This window comes from Pteropus alecto, unplaced genomic scaffold (genome assembly GCF_000325575.1).
Source record: "Pteropus alecto unplaced genomic scaffold, ASM32557v1 scaffold24, whole genome shotgun sequence".
Classification (NCBI taxonomy): Eukaryota; Metazoa; Chordata; class Mammalia; order Chiroptera; family Pteropodidae; genus Pteropus; species Pteropus alecto.
Genome location: NW_006439192.1, coordinates 14,219,462 through 14,241,508, shown reverse-complemented (window position 1 = coordinate 14,241,508; position 22,047 = coordinate 14,219,462). Strand labels below are relative to the sequence as shown.

The following is a 22,047-nucleotide window of genomic DNA, read 5'->3' as shown; positions in this document are numbered from 1 at the left end:
GAAACTTATCCGAGGGACCACTGGGAAGTAGATTTCACTGAGATAACTCCAACTGCGGGAAGCTACAAATATTTACTTGTTTTTATAGACACATTTTCAGAATGGGAAGAGGCCTTCCCTACCAGGAAAGAGACTGCCTTACTGGTTACTAAGAAAATACTACAAGAAATTCTCCCTCGATTTGGTCTCCCTGGAACTTTAGGGTTGGATGACGGGCCAGCTTCCATAGCAAAGGTATCACAACAATTGGCTAGCTACCTAAATTTGCAATGGAAACTCCACTGTGCCTACTGGCCCCAAAAGTTCGGGCCAGGTAGAGCGAATGAATCGAACCCTAAAAGAGACATTAGTCAAGTTAGGATTAGAAACTGGTGGGACCCGGGTAGAACTTCTCCCCTTTGCTTTTCTCCAAGCCAGGTGTACTCCATATATTAATGGATTCACCCCATTTGAAATTTTCTTTGGAAAACCCCAACCTTTAGTACCTAGAATAGAAGATGAGAAAAAGGCAGAACTACATAACCTTGTCTTAAGTCTTTACAAGCCGTTCAAAGTGTACAGAAGGAGATTTAGTCCCAGGTTTGTGCTGCCCATTCAGCCCTGGGGGATGGACTTCCCCATCAGTTTCAGCCTGGGGACTCTGTGTGGATCTGGAAGTTCACTTCCAAAGGACTAGGACCCAAATAGAAAGGACCCCTCACTGTCTACCTGATGACGCCCACTGCAGTTAAAGTAGATGACATCCTATCATGGATTTATCACTCCCACATGAAAGCAGCACGAGAGTGGACAGCTCAGGAAGATAGGCCCTTAAGACTAAGATTCAAACATACATAAGTCTAACTAACCCTTTGTTTCTTCCTTTTTTCCTCTTTAACCCCAGGCATTCGACCAGCCACAGCCAGAAGCAGAAGGAGCATTAATAACTACGTTAATGACAGTACACAAGGTCTTGAATAAGATCATCCCAGACATAGGACAAGATTGCTGGTTGTGCCTAAACCCAAAACCCCCTTATTATGTCGGGGTAGGAACTCCCCTAAACCTAACTGAGCTCAGCAGCGCACAAGGCTGCAAATGGGAAACTCCCCTTAGGAGACATATAAGAAAAAGGAACCTGCCTAATTTCAAAGAACTATTCCAAACTGTTAGCACAGTCACCTTACTTCAATAACTGTAATCGTACTATCGAAGTACCTACCTCAGGGAGTAAATACTATAAGGTTCCAAATAATACTTGGCTAGCATGTGATAGTTCACTCACTGTGCTGCATCTGTTCTTTTCAACTCAGGTGAGACTAGTATTTGTATCCTAATCTTTGTACTCCCCCCAAGTGCTCCTTTACAATGGGCCAGATGGCAGACTCCACTTCTTCCACCAGGACAGGCTACAGAAATGGTCCGTATCAGTCTTAATACCCCTTCTTGTAGGACTCGGAATAGCAGACTCTGCAGCTGTATGTACTACTGCTCTCATCAAGGGAGAAAATGAATTACGTGAAATTGGAATACAGAAAGATAAGGAATTCGAGACCTTAAAAGACACCATCAGCAGGCTAGAACTTCAAGTCGATTCGCTAGCAGAAGTAGTCCTCCAAAATAGAAGAGGTTTAGATTTATTATTCTTAGAACAAGATGGATTATGTATGGCTCTAGGTGAAACCTGTTGCTTCTATGCCAATAACTCTGGATTAAGTAGAGAAAGTTTACTGCTAGTACAGAGAATTTAGATGCCAGGGGAAAACAAAGACTAGAATCAGATAACTGGTTTCATAGGATGTTCAATTGGTCACCATGGCTAACAATCCTTCTATCTGCTGTAGCTGGACCTTTAATCTTCCTCTTCCTCTTGTTAACTTTTGGCCCATGTTTCCTCAATTTCTTGTTTACATATATAAGGAAGACAATCAATTCTATTAAACTTTTAGTATTACAAAATATAGGCTATGAGCAAATTCCGCATGAAGAATCATTGATTTTTGCTAAGGCCAGTGGGGAATGTGCTGGCTAGAAAATTACTGTTTGACTATCGCCCATGGGAACATAGGTTATCATCCATGGGAATATAACATTCTAACGATAAGCTTTCTGCTTCTGTACTCCCCATTTGCACAACCGACCTGTGGGTTGACAGTTAGTAAAAAGAAGAAAAATAGACTTGTGTGTTCAAACAGAATGAAGAATGGGGTTTAGAGCTTAAAAACCCTGTACCTCTGCATTTCAGAGCTGCTTAATTTGGGGTCTGCATATCCCTGGCTGAATAAAGAGTGTGTTTCCTATAACTCACTAATTTCTGGTGGTCCGTGTGTCTATTGGGGGCTGGCGGCTACAACACAGATGCTGTAAATGAATGGAGTTGGCCTTAAAACCTCATTTATTTGGATGAATTAGCTGTCCATTTAAATCAGGTGATAGTTACCCAAAGTTATCAAAAAATGCAACCAAAATATACATCACTTGAGCTATTTACTAAGACTAAAAATTCACAGAAAAGTCTTTCCTGAGAAAAATGCAGCTAATGACTGACTATTTGGATTCCCCAAAGCAGGGGAGCAAATAAGGGTGGAGAGATTAAGTAGAATATATTGACGATAGCAAGAAGGGACCTCAGATGAGCAGGAATATAGAAACAAAACATATATAAAAGGCACATACATTAACTAAAAGGTAGACTATCTGGAACCATTTAGTATTTATTAATAATTTACTCTTTAGATGTTCTGCAAGTTATTCAAAAAGACTTGAAATAAAAGATCAAAGCGCATATAGGCATATCACCAACCAGATAGTACAGAAATATAGTGGTAAAGGCCATGCTCCCCATATGGCTTTCTGCTCTGCTGACCCCGCACACCGCCCGCACCCACCATGGCCACCATCCAGCAGCTGGTAGGAAAGTAGCACTTGAGAGCAAAGGCTTTAATGAGAACATGAAGGAATTACTCTTCCATGGGTGCCATGGCCAAACCAGATTGTGTCATCACTTCTGACAGCAAAAACCGCTCCATAAAAACTGAAAGAAATTTGAAAACAAGGCGGTTTTCATGTAACCTGAGCAAGAAGTTTGAACAAATCACAGCTAATGGCAGAAAAACTCAGACTGTCTGCAAGTTATAAATGGTGCATTGATTCAACATTAGGAATGGGATGGGAAGGAAAACACAGTAACAAGAAAATTGGAAGTTGGGAAATTAGTGGTAGAATGTGTTGTGAACAGTGTTACCTGTACTCAGGTCTATGAAACTGTAGAGTAAAAATTCCATCATCCTTCTGTACAGGAATTATTTGTGAGGGTAAACAGGCTCAGTTCAATGAGCAAATCTCTCCATGCTTTTTTCTTATTATTATTACTGTGTTCAATTATCTTTATCATAAATATTTTGTTACTGGAGTGGGGACCCTCTCCCAGAGCATTGTCCAGGTTCTTGATGTCTCAAACAAAGAATTGAGCAAGACACCAAAATACAATAGAAAGGAAAAGCTTTATTAGAAGGAAAAGTACACTTCCAGACGTGAAGCAGACCTGAGCAAGAGAAGCATGACTCAAAAGGCCTGGTAACAAAGCCTTTGGGGTTTTTATCCCTAATTGCTGTGGGTGGTCACTTTTCTTAGAGGGGCGGGCTTCCTTGATTGAGAACTAAGATCGGCAGGACTCAGTGATTCATCATTTGCTTTCTGTGCATGTTCCTTCCCAGAATTCAGTCTGTTATAATGATATTAATGAACTTCCGGGCATATGCATCATATTATAATAATGGTAACGAGGCTCAGGTGAGTTGAAGGTTGTTGGGGTCTTCATTGTGCAAGTGCGAGTGACTGACTTAAACTGGTAGCTAATTCTGCTTACTTGTTTCTTTGTGTGAGTTAAAAAATGGTGTCTGGCTTGCTTAATTGTGGGCGGGTTAGGGCAGACCCCTTCTAGGATAGGATGACCTCAGTGTTTTTGCAGGCAGACCCAAAACCCCCTAACTTTCCTGCCTCTTTTCTAAGAGCCATGAACCCCCTTATTATTAGTATGGATGTTGAGGGACTAGAGGTCTCTTCTTCCATATCTGCTCCCTATGCCTCAGTCAGGGTGAGGTCTTCGGTTTCTTGCTGAAATGCCACCTCAGTCCCTAAACAAGGAAAAGAAGATACAAACTTGTTATTTAAATCATACATCTATTAATTTCTTTTACTGATTTTCCTATTAAGCGAGTAAAGGGAAATAGGCTTGGTTAATATATTTCTTAAAGAGAAAAAAAAGGCCTTTGACCTAAAGTCCCCTCCCCTCTTAGACGCTAAGGGCCTTGTCTGGCCTAACACTATTTCTGCTAACAATGGGCCTATGACCTTTATCAATAGCCAGAGGATCTGAGTCACTAGTTTCAGGCAATTATCAGGATTTGAGTGAGAGGGCCTTTTTCCCAAAGAAAGGAAGGAAGAAAACTTAACTAGGTTTACTAAAAAGGTTAAGAACTCTGTAAGAGATGTCCCATTTCGTTTCCTGCTAAAAGATTAAAAATTTTACAAGTGATTAAGATCATCCCTTTAGTTAGTAAATAAATGTATTTATGCTATTAAAAATATATATATACAATAGCAAAATATGAATAAATTAAAAAAACAAATAATAATTTGGTCAGTTACTGTTAATGAGCATTAAAATTACCTCCAGACTTTCTAGAAGATTAAATGATATAAATAATGAGAGAAATATAAATCTCAAAATCTTTAAAAAAAAATAATAGCCAGCAGTTGCAATGTTTTCTTACTACTCTAAGAGATTTACATATATTCGTTGAGCCAAACCTCAAAGGGTAGTTAAGAGGGTATTAGAGCCTCATTTAAAAATAAGGAAACTGAAGCCCTGAGATCTTAATTAGGTAAATTGCCCAAAGGTCACTCAGGTAGTAATTGAAGAGAACAGGATTTCTATCTGAGTAGACAGAGTTCTGAATCCATGGGGACGTGAATTCCTTCGAAGAGACAACTCTTTTCTAAAAGGAATTTATCAATTGAGTCTTTATATGAGGAACATGCAAGAACATGATGGTCACTTTTTCAGTAATAGTGCTTTTAAAACATGCACGGGAATTTTTTTTTTTAATGACTTGAGAACATAACAATCGAATATAACTCAATAAGGACACTTCTGTAGCAGGTAAGCTGATTTGTCCACTCACCCATTCAACATATTGAATTGAGTTAGCATCAAGATATGCATGCATGTAATTGAACAAATTGGACCGTACGGTGGAATTTTAATATCGATTATTTGTAATTATAATTTGGAGGACATCTGTAAAAAAGAAAACAAATTTAACATATATAGTTAATAATACCCTGTTCTTTGTAATAGCTATTAGATAATATGCCATTTGGGTCTGGAGAGACTTGTGAGAATAAAATCGTTTCATTGAATACATGGAATATCACTACATGCAAAGGAATACTCACATGTTTTGCTCTATTATTCAGCAAATTCTTTATCTGTGGTCGGATGCTTGCCTAGCATAAGCTTGGCAGTAGAGCAGAAAAGAGAATCAAATTCATTATTCGGTAAGAATGATAGTATGCTAGAATTTTTTTCTTTTAAGATCCATATCATGCACTCAAGTTCAAATAAAAAAGAATTATAATGAAGTATTTTTCAGTATATTGAAAATAATCATACTTGGATAAAAGTTAAGATAGATCTCCATAATTAACAATATCACATAATAAAATTCAGTGTCAAAGAAGGAGAACAATCCATATTTTTATAACATTTTTGGTTTTAGTAGAACCTTTCATCTATCCCCCATTAAAGTTTTCTGTATATTGGAGAGGCAGAGTGGCAGTGATGTGCAGTATCTCAGACTGGCCCAGAAGAGTATACAACAAAATACTTAGAAATTGTGCGAGGTTTGACACGTTTGGTAGTATGAATGTAGCCATACTGAAAATATTTACATCACAGAAAATCGCAGGTTTTGGGTTTTTTTTTTTTCCTTTTAAGAGCCAGTTGACCGGGACACCAGTGCCATAGACATGAAAGCACAGGACTTTAAGGTTTGGTGGACATAAACTTAAATCTTTCCTCTGAAATCACAACTGTGTGAATTTAGGTCACCTCTCCGAACTTTAGTTTAACTTCTCCCTAAGAGGGAGAAAATTACTTACTTTGATAGACAATTAACTTTGTATTAAATAATTTTTGGTTAAAGCACTTAATTATTTTAAAATGACACTCAGTATATCATGCTGGCCTTGTAAATTATCCATTTGCATTTTAGTATAAAACATACCCTGCTGTTTGAAATTCCACAGCCTTTATTACCAAAAATTTTTCAGATCATGAAAAGCTAATTCTTTCAAAGGATAGCTTAGAATGTTAGCTATCTGATACAAGTACAAAACAAGACACTCTGAAGAAAAATTATTCAAAGATAAAAGTTTCAATAAGTCAACAAATTTTTTAAAAAGCTTGCCTTTAAACGTTTTGAAGTGAATTATTTTTTAAAAAAATTAATTACAAAAGTAACCAAACATAACTGCTCACTCTTCATTTCCCCTAAGAAAGTATATCTTCCCTGCTCTAAAGTGTGCTTAGTAAACAAGCTGCCCAATTATTTCATGAGCAAATTGTTAAGAACTTAAATTTGATAACAGTGATACAGTGTTTCTAAATTTAAAGTTTATGAAATGTGTATAGATGCACATCACAACTCTATGTCAGTTAACAGAAACGTGTAACTAAATATTGAAATATTGTATGCATAATAAGATGATATCATGAAAAAATCAAAGGTATTTCAAGAAACCTCTTCTACACTGAGAAATCCATTAGCAGTACTTTCCAATAGAACTTCCTGTGAAAATAAAAATATTTTAGACCAGTGCTGTTTAATATGGTAGCCAACAGCCACAAATGACTTTTGGGCATTTGAAATGTGAATAGTGCAAATGAGAAAGTAAATTTTTTATTTTATTAAAATTTAATTGAATTTAAACCTAAATATCTACATGTGGTTAGTGGTTGTCAGAACAAATACACAGAGCAGACATTTTAAGTGTGTTCATGCTCGTGTGTGTCTGTGCAGACTGGTAGAAGGAGAGAATAGTGTAAGCTGTAATGGTGGCATTTACATAATAGGCTAAAAATCTCATATCTCTTCCCTATTTTGAAGCTATGTAAGAGTCATGAGTCCTATCTCTTGATGTGCCTTATTTCATGTCCTGTATGCTGTAAAGCTATGAAAAGAAATCACCTTTCAGGCTTAATAAGTGACTTAATAAGTTTAATCTTTATTGTATAATCAATGGACTTAAGTAAGCAGTAAACAAATAATATAATATTGTGTTTCCTCCAAAAATATTATAAACTACTTGTATTTCCAAAACCTTCTTGTATAGTCTATTGAAGGAGCCAGTAACAATTAATAAACCATTTAAAAACTCTCCTATTTATAATTTACTTTCCTTTTATCTAATAAATAGAAGCTATTTTTTCTTTCAACTTTACGAGTCTTTTCTCTCCTTCATGTTTTTCATATAGATCCCATATTTAAAATTAAAATTAAAAAGTCTATCATAGAATTTTTAATCTAGAGATTCAGTTTTACTCTTTAAACCAGTGGTACAGTTAAAGGTGATTAAATAACTATAAAGTTGATGATTTCTTTCATATTTACAAAAAATGTTGGCATTACCCTAAATGATTTGTACCAACATACAAGATACCTAAATAAATGCATTCTTTTAAAATCTTTACATCTGTTAGAAAAAGAACATTTTCAAAAAATCAAATGTCAATATGTCATTAATATTAAGAAAAATGAGGTTAGCAAGGTTCAATATATGATGGGGTTTTTTTTCTTGACATTTAACCCATCATATTAAAAGCTTCTTCAAAGGAAAGAAATATCAGCTTGTCACCTGGAGATCGAAATTGAACTGCTTTAAGACAAACTGCTGTTTCTTCCCATCGTGAAATTCATAGGACAAACATAAATGTCAGGATAAAAATAGACCACCTGGGAAAAAAAGTCATCAGGAGAAGAAGTATGGTTATTGTTATAATTACAGCTAAAAATCATTTAACAGCCAGTTATTTTATCCCTAAAAGCACATGAAAGAACACCTAGCACATTGATTTATATTGTTAAATACTTACGTGAGAACAAAATGTGATAAGATTATGTTTAGGGTAGTTTGTGGATTTAAATTCGATAAAAGATGAATCATGGATAGTATGGCGTTTTAAAAATGGCAAATATTTTACTTCATAGTATACAAAGAACATACCACCAGTTGACATTTTGAAACTCCGGGATGGCAAAAAGGAAGATATATATCCATATTAAATATTATGCAAGATATTGGGAAGTTGGATATCAAAATATACATATCCCATGAGGAAAATCTCTGGATATTCAAAAGTGATAGAACAGTAAATAAATCTGCTGATAAGAATCAATAACTTAATTTTCCTGCAATTTAAAAATTATCTTGAATATAACAGAAGCGAAGAGCTCAAGATGAAATCATTACTTCTAAAAACATAGTTCCAGAGAAGACTAAAGACAGTAAATTATCAGACTTCTCTGTTTCTGTAAAATGGAAGAATATAAATTTGTGCAAGTTTTATAAGATGTAAACACTGCCACTGGCCACTCCATGTTATTAATTGCTCTTTATAATGTTATATACTTAGAAAACTATTAGCTACTTTCATGGGTACTTTATTCTGTAGGTTATATTACATCATTATCTAATGAGATTTTAATTCCTGGCAAATGAAAACAATTACCAATCATATTTGGATTTTACTTAAGAATTATAATATCACTTTTTAGAACTCATTTTCAATTATTTAGTGAAGGGTTCTCTAATCTTTCTATCTTATTCTATATTGCTTTTCCAATTAGTATTTCCCCTATATGATGAATAATGTAGAGAGAAGTTCAAATTGAGTATGGGCCAAAATCCAGTTTGACTTTAATGAAAATAAATCATAGTATCTGATACTATGGTACATCAGACTAGCAAAATAGTCTTTAATTTTATAAAAGTCCTTGGATTTAGATTTCAACAGTAAAATAGGGAAGGAAGGCAAGGAGTACTTAGGTACTTAGTAGATGATTGGGGTTGTGCATAAAATATAGTACAGAAGAGATTACTAGTCACAAAGTCCTTCAAAACGAAAAAAATTAAAGTATAATTCTGTTCAAGTTAGACTTAGATTTGGTAAGGTTCAGTTTTCCAGAGGGAAAATATTGGCTAGTATCAGAAGAGCAGAAGAGCAGTTTTCCAATTTACAATGACAGATATGTTCTACATATTCATTGTGTGTTTGATGGCATTGTGAAAACATACAAGGAAATTGCTTTAACCACAGATTGTCTATCCCATTCTTAAAAATACCTAACATTTAAGAACCTAATATGTAGAAAATTTTAAGCAATAACACTGAACATTCTACTTAGTTTTGTGAAAGATTTTCGAAAAAGATTTATGATAAATGGAGGTGTCAGTATGACCAATTGTCTTATGTGTTAAAATATAATTTAACATAATATTTGATTTTTACCACAGGTTCAGATAACTAAATTAAACATTTTACACAAACCGTGTTTTCACTTTTTTCAATCAATGTTAAATTTTGAAGATTAGACATGTCAGTTAAGTATTTCATAGTATATATCCAACACATTTTGCTGTTTTTATTCCCCTAATAATAAAAGCCTCAGTTGCCTACAATTTTTTACTTCCACAAACATAATCTGATACATCATGTATCAGAGGGCTTTTTGGAATATAATAATAAATATTAAATTTTTGAATAATGAGATATAAACATTTGTAAATTCACTGCCATGTACTTCCCTTCAGAAAGGCTATGCCAGACTATGTTCCTACAAGCAATAGATGTCAATTATAATTTTTCTATATTCTTGTCAACACTTGGTTGTATTTTTTCCATTTTATGAGTCCAGTGGGTGTGAAATAGTATCTTATTCTTGTTATATATTAAATTTATCTGATTATTAAAGAGATTGTGGATTTTTTACACATAATTAGCAGTCATTTTGTGTCTATTTATATCATTTGCCAATTTTTTTTTACTAATTTCCCCATCATTTTGGGTAGCTTAGAAGACATTCTTTGTATAATTTCAATATTAAATCCTTTGTAAACATCTCTGAATCTGTCATACATTTGTTGATTCTTTTTATAATTTTCTTCACTGAGAAAAAATCCTGAATTTTTATATAGATAAATCCATTACAGTTAAATCCATATACATTGTGCCTTAGGGTTTGGTAAAGAACTTCCTTTTTCATCTCCAAATTTTTTTATACATTTACTACTTACATTTATATCATTAATCAACCCGGAGTTCACCATTGCATGTGATATGGTATAGAGAGCCCACATTATTTCTCTATAGTCTGTTTTCTCAAAATAATTTATAAAATATCCAACCTTTAACCACTGGATATGGAGCCACTTATATCATTGTCTATTTCCCAGATCAAGGGTCTGTTTTTGAACTCTATTGTGTTACATTAGTCTTTTTGCTATTTCCTATAATAGAATTAATTGTTTTTCTTATTTAGGCTTTGTAGTGCATCTATATTATCTCTTTGGAGATATCTTTTTTTAACTAAGATTTTCACGGATATTTATGTATGTATGTTCAATTCTTTAAAATATATTTTTATTAGAATCATTTTGAACTTGTAAATTAAAATAGGAAAATATTCTTTATATTGTTAAAGATATACCATGACTCCACATTTACTAAGATCTCCTTTTATTTCCTTTACTATGATTTAAATATTTCTATTATAGGGTTTTTCATATTCTTTCTCATTAAGTTCTATATAATTTTTACTTTTATTGCTATAGTTTTATATTACATTTTTAATTAGCCATTACTGATTTAGATAAATGCTAAAGAATTGAATAAGTTGACGTTATGTTCAGCCAACTTATTTAATTCTTTTTTTAATTCATAATTTGTTAAATCAGCTAGGAATTGTATGGAGATTATATATTTGAAATATGAATAAATATTTATATTTATTCTCTTTATTTTAATTTTTTATTCTTTTTCTTAAAATTTCTCTAAATTCACACTTATTTTACTGGATTTTAAAACTTATCCCTAATCTCCAGTAATTTATTGAACTGTAACAGTGAAAACTGGACACTCTTGTTTTGCTCCTGATCAAAGATAAAGTGTCTAAAATTAATCTTTAAATATGACATTTGATATAGTTATGATATGAGTTTTTAACATATTAAGACAGGTTCCTTTAAATTTTCTGAGTGTTTTCAAAGCACATATCATAAATATAAATATGGCGAGTGGCTCATAGTGTAGTGGTTAGCACGTCTGCTTTACAACAGAAGGTCCTTGGTTCACACGCCAGGTGGAGCCACGGACCATACCCCAGGTGCACGCCTGAGCATGTGAGAGGAGACATCCCACCTTCAGAGATCCAGCTCTTAAGGGGAAACAACAACATCCATAGGTCAGGGGTGGAAGTGGGTGGTGGCAGGGAGCGGGGGGGTGAGTAATTAAAGAGGAGGAAAAAAATAAATAAATATAAACATGGCTGTGTAAATTGTTTCAATATTTAAAATAAATAATGAAGTTCTTGTTCAAAAATCTATTGACTTATTTGTGTAATTTTTCTCAGCCTACTAATGAGCTGAATTATATTGGCAAATTTTACGAAATGAATGAAACTACCCTTTCTTTCATCCTTATGATAAATCTTATTTGATCATAAAGTACTTTCAAGTATATTTTTTGATTTAGTAAACTGGCAAATTGGTATGCTCAAGGGGAATTACTAACATGATATGGCTGAAATTCTAGGAAAATAGGTCTCAACCACTCCCATAATCCACAGAAAGCTAGACCTCCCCCAAGCAGCACTTGCACATGTGACCCTTAGTTTACTAGAGAAGTTGAGCAAGTCTGGAGACCCAGGAGATGGTCTTCTAGGAGAAACCCATCCATCTGCTCTGAGTGCCATTTCTCCACTGGGAAGGAGTTGGGATTATTTCATGCTCAGAGAAGGGCTTCCAGGAGCCCTGGATTTTTAGGAAAACAATTAACTGGAGTCTGATAAAGGTGGAGAAATCTGATAATAGATAAGAAGGTGCTGAATAGAGAAAGCATGAACAATACTGGAAACCAGCTAGAACTCCCCCATCATCTGGGCAACAGCATATGAGTGTTTTTTCATGAACCCAATAAGGGCTACATGAAAATAAAATTTGCCTAAAAAATTTTAATCCTTCCAAAGGACCAAGTAACCCCAACAGGGGGCTGGATCACTCAGTTCCAAAGAGCTAGGAGAGAGAACATCACCTGCTTTGTGGGAAAATTAGTCGAATATTCCAATAGAAGTTTTCAAACTACTCAAAAGTACTCACATAAGAAAATAAGTACCATTATAGACATTCTCTTGGACCTGAGGAAATAAAAAAGAAATTTAAATCAATCCCAGAAAAAAAAAATCTGTGTTTACATTCAGGTAGGTGTATAAATATCCAATTTTTCTATGCATATCTGTGTCTCTTTATACATTTTATACAAGTGTGTACATATATAAGTATATAAAATATATTATTTTTTGCCACTGCCCTTTCCAGTTTTGAATTGTTCTTACTCATTTCTGGATGAAATATTAAGCAGGCCTATCATTATTTCTGATTACTGCCAGGTATAAATAAGAACTCCCATTTTTTTTAGGGGTGTAAGTTTTTTCCAGTCTAAGATAAAAATAAATTTCTTATCTAATTTACAACTTTTCTCATTCTCTCCCCCACTAATATCAAACAACTGATAACAGAAAGCCAAATGATTATTTTCTTTCCCTCGGAAGGGAGAATTTTGTGGATTTCTCTGTGACCTCTGTCACTGGGATGTTCCACCTGTCCACTGGGTCAGAGACACAAGCCTTCTGCAAGGATTAACACACCCCTGCTCAGCCCTGCTATTGCTTCCAACCACCCTCACAGACTTCTCCATTAGTACCACTTCTGGAATGGCTTTTTGGGGGTTCCTTTTGAAGTCATATGTCCTCGAGTCCAGCTCCTTTCTGAGTATTCTATGTCTGGCCTCCTAGAAATTCGCATCTTTGCCCCAACATCAATGGTGTGCAGCTGTCTCCCACCTAGCCATCTTTCTTCATCCTCTGCCAGCAATCATAAAGCTTTCAGACTTTTTTCACACCTGAGTCAGGTACCAACCCCTGTGTCTACAGCATGGAGCATACATGTCAAGATTCTTAACTGCTTTTCCAAAAAGTTTTCTTCATTTAGTTTAATGGGACAAAGTACCCACCTCTCTAAAATCTTTGTCTAAGGAAATTCTCATTTATATCCTACAATGAATTCTTAGGTCTCTTTTATATGCCTGGAGGTGGGTGATGGTCTAATGGTGCAGAAAGAATTTCAGGCCACCTCCTTTGTAATTCATAGATCATCTAAAACAACATTTTAGAATATGATAGCACCTGGCCTTTATCTACTTCATTTCCATTTTGGTGCTTCAGCTAAAGCAAAAAAAAAAACCTTTGTTATGTGCCTTAATATGATTTTTAAAGTTGTAGAACATAAGAATTGGAACTGTATTAGGAAATAAAGCTGAAAGGCCCTATCTCCACGGAATTTGCCTTCTAATGAGGAAGATAAACATGAATAAGTAAACAAATAAATAGTTTTATAATAGGTGAATGCTGTGACAACCTATAGAATGTGACTGATAGGGCTAAGGGCTGCATAAAGTACAGTTAGGAAAGGGAAGTCATGAGTTGATAATTAAGTAGAACTTTTAAAAAAGTGATAGAGTGAAGCATGCATGTACTAGGGGAAAACATTCCAGGCAAAAGTAAGGACCCTCCAGGATAACTTCAAACATAACTAGCAAAGCTCTAAAAGCTATGTAAATTTCCAGAGTCACAATCTCCTTTTTCTTATTATCCACTTTCTTGGTGATAAATTCACTTCTCAATCTGCACCTGGAGGGTAAGATGACAGATACTCTTTTTATAGCCTTTTTTGTTGTCTACCAGGCATTTATTTAATAAAGCTTTTCTAGAAACAGGTAGGGCTGTCACCTTCCCAAATGCCCATCTCTCGATAACTTTGAAAAAATAGCATAGATGAAAAAAACAGATCGTGTAAATAATCTGATTCAAGGAGGAAACTTTATTATACTCATATGTATCAAGTTATTCGAATACAAATGACCACCTTTAAATAAGAGCTAAACCATATAATTTTGGTGGTCTCCAAATATTAACTCTTTAATTTTGTATATAATTTTAATTTTCTGTATGTTTGTAAACATCATTCTTGCTTCATTTGATATTTTCAGTAAGTCTAATTTTAGTAGATATTTTATTGGAATCTAAAATTTTTTAAAAGATTAAAAATAATTTTGGTCTTCTTGAGCTCACAGCCATTTGGGGAGAGAGAAAGCAAATAAGTGTACTAGAGTTACAAAGAGGCTATGAAAAAAGTATGGAGGAAATACTGCGGGTATAATGTGGTAGTCCTGAGAGACGGCCCCAAATTCTCTGACATTTTTTTATGAGGAAGTCAGATGTCTATCCTCTTCTTTTGAATTTGGGCAGGCTTGTGACTGCTTTGACCTAGAGATTATAGAGGAAATGATGCTATGTGACTTCTAAGGCGTACAAGGTCCTAAAAGGCATACAGCTTCCACCAGGCTCTCTTGGAATGCCTGCTCACTGGGTGTCCCCTCTCATAGCAGGGGCCACCCTAAGAGCCCTAGGAGCCAGCAGCCATGCTGTGATAATCCTAAGCCTCTTGGAGTGAACACATGTAAGTGTTGGCTGACAGTCCCAGCTGAGCCTTCTAGTCGTCCGGCCCAGGAACCCTACTTGTAGGTGAAGAAAGTCCACTTGGCTTCAGTCTCAAAATTGTGAGTCCCCTCTAGCTATTCAAAGCCTCCTAGGTGCAGCTCCAGACATGAAGCAGACAACCCTTCCTGATGCCATTTTTATTCCTGATCCACAAGAATTCAAAGCATAATGGAGTGATTGACATTTTATGTCCTTAAGTTTGAGGTGACTTGTTATGTTGTGGCAGATAAATGGAACATAAAATGATCATCTATTTCAGAATTTTCAGATGGCCTTTATTTCAAATATTCAGTAACTTTTATCTTTCACAATCTTTCAGAGTGTTAGGTACTGGACTAAAATTGTCTTTTGATGAGAGCAGTCCCTGTACCACTTATTCTGTCTGGGAAAGTTAGGAAGGCTTCACAGAGCAAGTACCATTTGTCAATATTATTGAAAAATGGCCTGATCTATTTCAGGTGTTATCTGCACCACTGTTCAGGGCCAACACCCGAAAGCCTTTAATGTTTTGCAAAGCACCTCAAAATCATTTCTCAATTGCATATTACTTGATCTTCAGTTTTGTCATCTGCCTGAACTTGGTACAAATTCTATGTCACTCTAGAGGTAATTTTGCAAGGTAGGCCAGTTAGTATTGTGACAGCAGATGATGGAAAAAGGAAGGCTGCCTTCTTTTGTGCCCACAAAGGATAAGAAGGAAGGTGAGAGGGAGACACATGCAAGGATTCTATTGCCTTTTCATCTTTATATTATCACTGTCTGTGTCAGCTCCTCAGTGAAGAGGTACCATTTAGTCTTTGCATCTGCAAAAAAAAAAGGGGGCATTTTTCTTTTCTTTTTAGCTAACCTAATTTTTAAAAAAACCATTTAATTGGGCCCAGAGGCTGTGCAATGGGAGTATACAGAGTTAAGGAAAAATAAAACCAATGAGTGAATAGGGACATTTTATGCTTTAAGCTTTTAGGAGGACAAGTACTAACTGAGGACACTGTAACATTGTTATTATGACTGATTAGTCACTAACAGCATGATTTCAGATCGAAAAGAAAGAGGAAAAGCCATTACATACAAGAAGCTTCCTGTCAGTTCTCCACAGTGAATGCTACATTCAGGCATTATTAATCTATTGTTTCTCTGTGTAGATTTCATATTAATCTGTTTATTATAAATTTATTTCACATATCACTTTTCTTCTGGGTATTCCTATTTGATTTTTTCCCTACCTTCAGCTCCCTCGGCACCAAACTCTTAGGTACTGTCTGTTCTAATAAATTCAAATCCCACAAGATAACTCTTGCCACAGTATCACAACTAATTTTCTCCCTTCAATTAAAGGTCATAGTTGTTTGAGAAGAGCAAAAAGAACTGCAAGTAGTATATTGACATTGTGTAAATGAGAACTGAACATCAAGGGGTGTAGTTAATGAACAAAAGATTGTTGCTTATTGTCTAACTGTAACATTACATCTTCGGATTAAATTCACTGAAAAGGTGATATGCCAGAGGACAGTGAGCCAGGCGAGAGGCCCTCTATCCCATGCAGTGGAAGCTCCAACCTACTCTCCTTATTTCTCCCTATATATATAGTTTGATTCTTAGGACTTAAATATCTATTTGAGGGAACAAATTGCGTTTTTCTCTCTTGCATGGAGATATATAGCAAAGTACTTATAACATACATGCTGGTTTATATTATTCAGCACAACAACCCGTGTAATGAAATTGCATTTGTTCTCCTGTGAGCTAGGAAAAAATACCTAAGGAGGAAAGATCATTCTGAAACACATATTAGACATTAGGCCTATTGATTTGAAGACTAGACAAGTGTGCAAGTAATAAATACAGATATAACTATATTTTATCACTTAATTACTAATAAAGCAGAATGACACTTATTTAAGAGGAAAAATATGAAAAATAAATTGCTGTAATATATTTTTGGTATTCATAAGAATGTTTTTAGTTAGATTCATACTTTTAAATTAGTTATGCTATGCTGGTATAGTTATGTGTGTGAGCATACACATTCCATAAAGAGGATATAAAATGTATTTTAATATTTTGAATTTCAGTTTCAACTTTTCATTGGAATGAAACTTCAGTGTTTACTAATAGCGCAGAGATTTATGGTTGCAGAAAAAGAAACACTGGTAGTTAAGGCTAACAATTTCTTATATTATTATGTGATATAAAAGAGTTATAAAATAATAGGAATCTTTAATACAAACTTTAATCTTTAACACAAACTTTATGTTTTAATCCCTCAATAAATTTGACTGTCAGATGTCGATTATACACCGTACCATCACTATAGTAATTAATTAATACATTTTGGTGTTAGCTGAGAGATAAATTATTTGTCTATGTGTCATATTTTAAATAGCCTAAATTGTATGTTTTAATATATGCTTAGATAGTCACTCATCTAAAATAAAAAAGGAATACTATTTCTACTAATCCACCGATAAAGGTGCTAATAGACAAGCAATGTGTATCAGTGCACATTGTATAAAATCACGAACATTTCAAAAAGGCTAACAGCAATTTCACTATATCATTTTTAGCAATCATTTAATTTCTGTGGATAATTTTCCTTATTTATAAAAATTAAGGTTTAAATTAACTTGTCTGCATCTCAATGGTCTTATTGTTAAAAGTTAATCACCTGCATAAATATTCTTTGTTTAGAAATTTGAGATAATCTGTTTAGTAACCAATAACTTCATTTTTTTTTTATTAACAATAATCTTTGGAACCATAGCAGTATAGGAATGTATAAACATTACATATAACCTCTGCCCTAAAAAAAGTTTGCCATTGACTTCAGGAGGTAAATCTAACACACATTAACTGATTCTAGACAACATAACATTGAGACTAAGGTGTGTTACATTAGCTGTAAGAGTTGTGAAAGTTCACAAAGAGGTCAAGGAAGCTGAAATAATTGGGTAGCTTTCATGGGGGAAGCTCTCCCATTTGACAATTCAGGATATTAAATGCTTTTAGCTAACAACCTCATGGGAAATGTGCACCTAAATTTTTATTATAAAAATATAACTGCATATAGACATGGAAGTGAGGGAAATTATTATTCTTTAATTTTATGAAATATTCATTGGCACAAATTAAGGAAATATTCTATGAAAAATTTGATTTTACTTACGAATCTTTTTAAACATACAATTTACTAAACATCAAAGAACTAGTAACAAATGAAAGATTAAGATGGATAGTTTTGGGTGGCATAACAACAAAACAAACTAACCTGTATCGTACTTGTTAGTTTTGCACTCACAAGTTTAGAAAGTAAATCATTCTGGAGGAAGAGTTTATCCCTGGAAGAATAAAAAATAATGTCCAGTTAGAAAAATGCACATTGGCTGAAGAGTAATAAAAGTTTCTCTCAGCAGATTTCAAAATTAATGTGGGTCAGCAGTTCCATAATATGACTCTTCAAATTTAAATGGAAGAAACTTTACATACAAATTTGTTATATGGTCATTGGGAGCAAAACTCAAAATATTGTTTATAATGTATGAACAATAGTAATGAAAATCCAAGTATCTGAGAGCTTAACAGGATGAGCATAGATGGAAAACATAGCAAAATGGTCTTTCTGTCCACTTTCAAGAATCATAGAAGAGAGGTCTTATACCAATGGAGAGAAATTGAGATAAAGCAGATAAATTAAATGGAAAAGATATAAGGGATCTGCATTGGTAGATAGATAAATGTACAACAGCTGGAAAGACAAGAGAGATTTTCATGGGTGATTTCCGAGTGACTTGCCAGTGTTGAACATATAACACATGATTAGTAAGTAAATACCCTGTAGCTGAGTCCTATATTCCAACATGAAGATAGTTAATATCCTAGAGCAACAGAGTACATGGAATATAAATATGAAATGGGTCATGACAACAAAGTGAGAAAGTACTAGTTATATCTCACCACAGAAAGTTAGATTTTAAAATACATATTTAATGAAATATGAATACTAACATTTATAGATGTACTCTTAAAGAAAAAAAAAGAAAATATAAAGAGCTAAATATATTGATATAATTAATAGCACACCATAAAATGTTCAGATTTTCTTCAATGTCTTTTAAGAGGAAATATGAGAAAATAAGTTGTACAAAATTATACATCAAATTGTACTTACTTTGTCATTCCCCAGCAGTACCTCAGTAATAATAGTTGGATAAATTTAGCAGTTATGATTAAATAAGAATCAGATTAAAACTGAAAAAGAAATCCAGCGAACTATTTATGACTTTATAAACTATGAGGCATTAACAAACTTAAATGACTAAGGAAGGAAAATGTACACATGAATTCAATAAATTATTTAACTGATAAGATATTTGTAACATGCATATTCTGCCTTAATTGAGAATAAACATTTATTTCACAAGAAAAGCAAGTCAAGAAAAAAAAATTAGTAAAACTCTAAAATAAATAGCAAACCTACTCTACATTCATAAAATGGAGTTTTGTTTTTTTGTTTAGATTTGCTTTCGCTTTTGCAGACTTAATAAACATGACAGAGGAAATGACTGGCTTCCAGGTATTAATTGAAGCCGATGACTGGGGTGCATTTGATCCATTGCTGGAAATAAACAGTTAATATCATTGTTCTTATTAATCCATCCAACTAAAGGAGAGAAAAGCAGAATATCAGAGGAGCATTGGGAATGACTTTGCTAATAATAAGGACCCTTTGGGCAAAAGAGCCTGGGAAGTATACTTTTGTCAAAAAGACAACTGGACTGTAACTTTATTAACTCACAACATAGACCATGGCGATGGGTACCAGGAGGGCTTCTTTGACCACAAAGCAGCAAGAACATGTTCTCCATGCAGAAGACCGGTGGTTTGTTATCAATTACCCAACAGCTTTATTCCCAAAGGGAAAAAAAAAAATAATAACCTCTATGGTTTTCTGTATTCACATTAAAATAAAGCATACAAAGACATCGAACCTACTACATTTTCTAAAAAGCCATGGGTATGTATTTCTTTCATATCTAAAATTTAACCCAATATAATTAATTAAAAGATATTTTTAAAGAATTTTTAATAGTTTTATTTATATAAAGCAAGTCACAATAGTCATAGAATTCATTTTTCTTATATTAATATATCTTTGAGTACAATATTAAAAATATACCAATTTGAGTACCTTTTCCATAGATTCTATATATTATGTCATCACAAATGATACAGTAAAAGTCATATTTAATACTGACCATAGAAAAGAACTAAGACTCAAATTACAAAGAGTTAATTTTTTTCGATGTGCCTCTAACACTCCGGTGTTTAGCGTGGCCTGGAATGACACCCTAATTTTCCAACTTGTCTCCCATGACTTGGGGTGCCTCCTTAATTCCCCAGGGGAAGTACACTGACTTGCAATTTCTACTTCCCCGGATTGCCTACTATAAACTTAGGATGTTCCTCTAATCTCCAGGAGTTTCTAAACTGTCCTTGAATGTTGCCCTAATTTCAGAGGTTGTATACACAAACTAGGAAAACATTTTTTAATCTCCAGGTGTGCCTAAGCTGGCCTAGGTTGATTCGATAAACCCCCAGTTCAATCACTGTCCTTGGATGTTCCCTCAATTCCCAAGGGATGTGTTTTCTGATCTAAGATGTCTCTCTCATTCACCAGTGTTTCTATCCTAATCTCAAACGTCTCCCTAATTGTTCATGTTAAACAGGCATGGTTCTCATGTTTTCCAAGTGCGTCTACCTTGACCTTATATGTAGGCATAACTCCCTTGAGATGTCTACAATCACCTGGGTTGTCTCCCAAAGTCCCCAGGTATATCTACACTGACTTGGTATGTAAGAGTTAATTTGTTATAGTTTAGGAAATATGATTTAAACCATGATAAATATCATTGGAATCAAAAAAATCATAGAATGCATTCTTCATAAAATATTGATAAGTTTTTTAATAAAATAATATATTTGAATAATGAAAAATCATACATTAAAAGAAGAGAACCTACTAAGTTTATAGAATATAACAAAACTTGAGGATGTCAAATGACTATGTCTCACATATGAGTCTACTAAAAAGGTAATGTGTGGGTCAAAAATGTATACTTAGTTAATTATTAACATAGTTAATAATTATATACTTAGTTAATAATTGTTCTAATTATTCAAGAAAAGGTTAACATTTTTACTGTCAAAATAAAGTAGTGTTAGTAAATGCTGCATCTCAAAATTTTCTAATGACAAAAACAGAGATGCTAGATACAAGGTAGAACTAAGAATATATCTTGACAGGTTTGCAGGGATGCTGTTGCCACAGTAAATTAATTCTGCTGGTGCTGATTCCCTAATATATCACAAATAATTGTTCATTTCTTTAAAAGAATAGTATAGAAAATTACACTTTAATTTTTTTTTTTTTTCATATAATTCAGTTCACTTTGTCAGGAAAGGAATATCCTCAGGGAAATTTTCAAATGAGGATTAAACTCAGAGACGCATTGCCTCAAAACAGAGATCATCAATTGTATTTGCAAATGAGGCATCAATGTTGAGCATTTGTTAACATTTCAATTTTAATTACTAGTTAAATTGTACTTATTTGTAATTGTGAAAATCAACAGTCTGAAAGTTATTTTAAGGACTATACTGCATAAAGCAATCATTATTTTTACTGTATAACTAAAACCCTCACATACATAAGCAACACCTAGGATTTAGGTTTCATAACTTTTCTCATTTTGAGGCTATAGAAATTAGAAAAAATCCAAAATTAAATCATCCACCTTCTCTATATTTCAATACTAACAATTACGTACTGGACACAAGGAATCAAGTCAATTATCTGGATAATACTAAATATTTTCCATTTGCTATAACACAGGAGAAATTATAGCGATTTAGGTAGTACTCAATTTTAATTATTTATTCAATCATTCAGTGTCATGTGGATAAGGTTATATGTGAATTTGTTGGGATTTTTGGACACTCGTTTAATAGTACCTAAACATCTTCCATCAAGAGTATAATAGCTATAAATGTATCTTATTGATATTTAAATTTTCTTATAATCTCAGGCAACTATTTTGGTGAGGAATTTTATTTTTAATCTATATCTTAATTTTTTGATCCTCAGCAATTGGTAACTTACTATAGTTTGTGAAAG

The 22,047-nt window shown here is 33.8% G+C and overlaps 1 pseudogene; it reads left to right on the top strand.

Moving 5' to 3' along the window:
* The first annotated feature begins 2,868 nt into the window (after nucleotides 1–2,868).
* On the top strand, nucleotides 2,869–3,254 carry LOC102895093 (annotated as a pseudogene).
* Nucleotides 3,255–22,047: the final 18,793 nt, after the last annotated feature.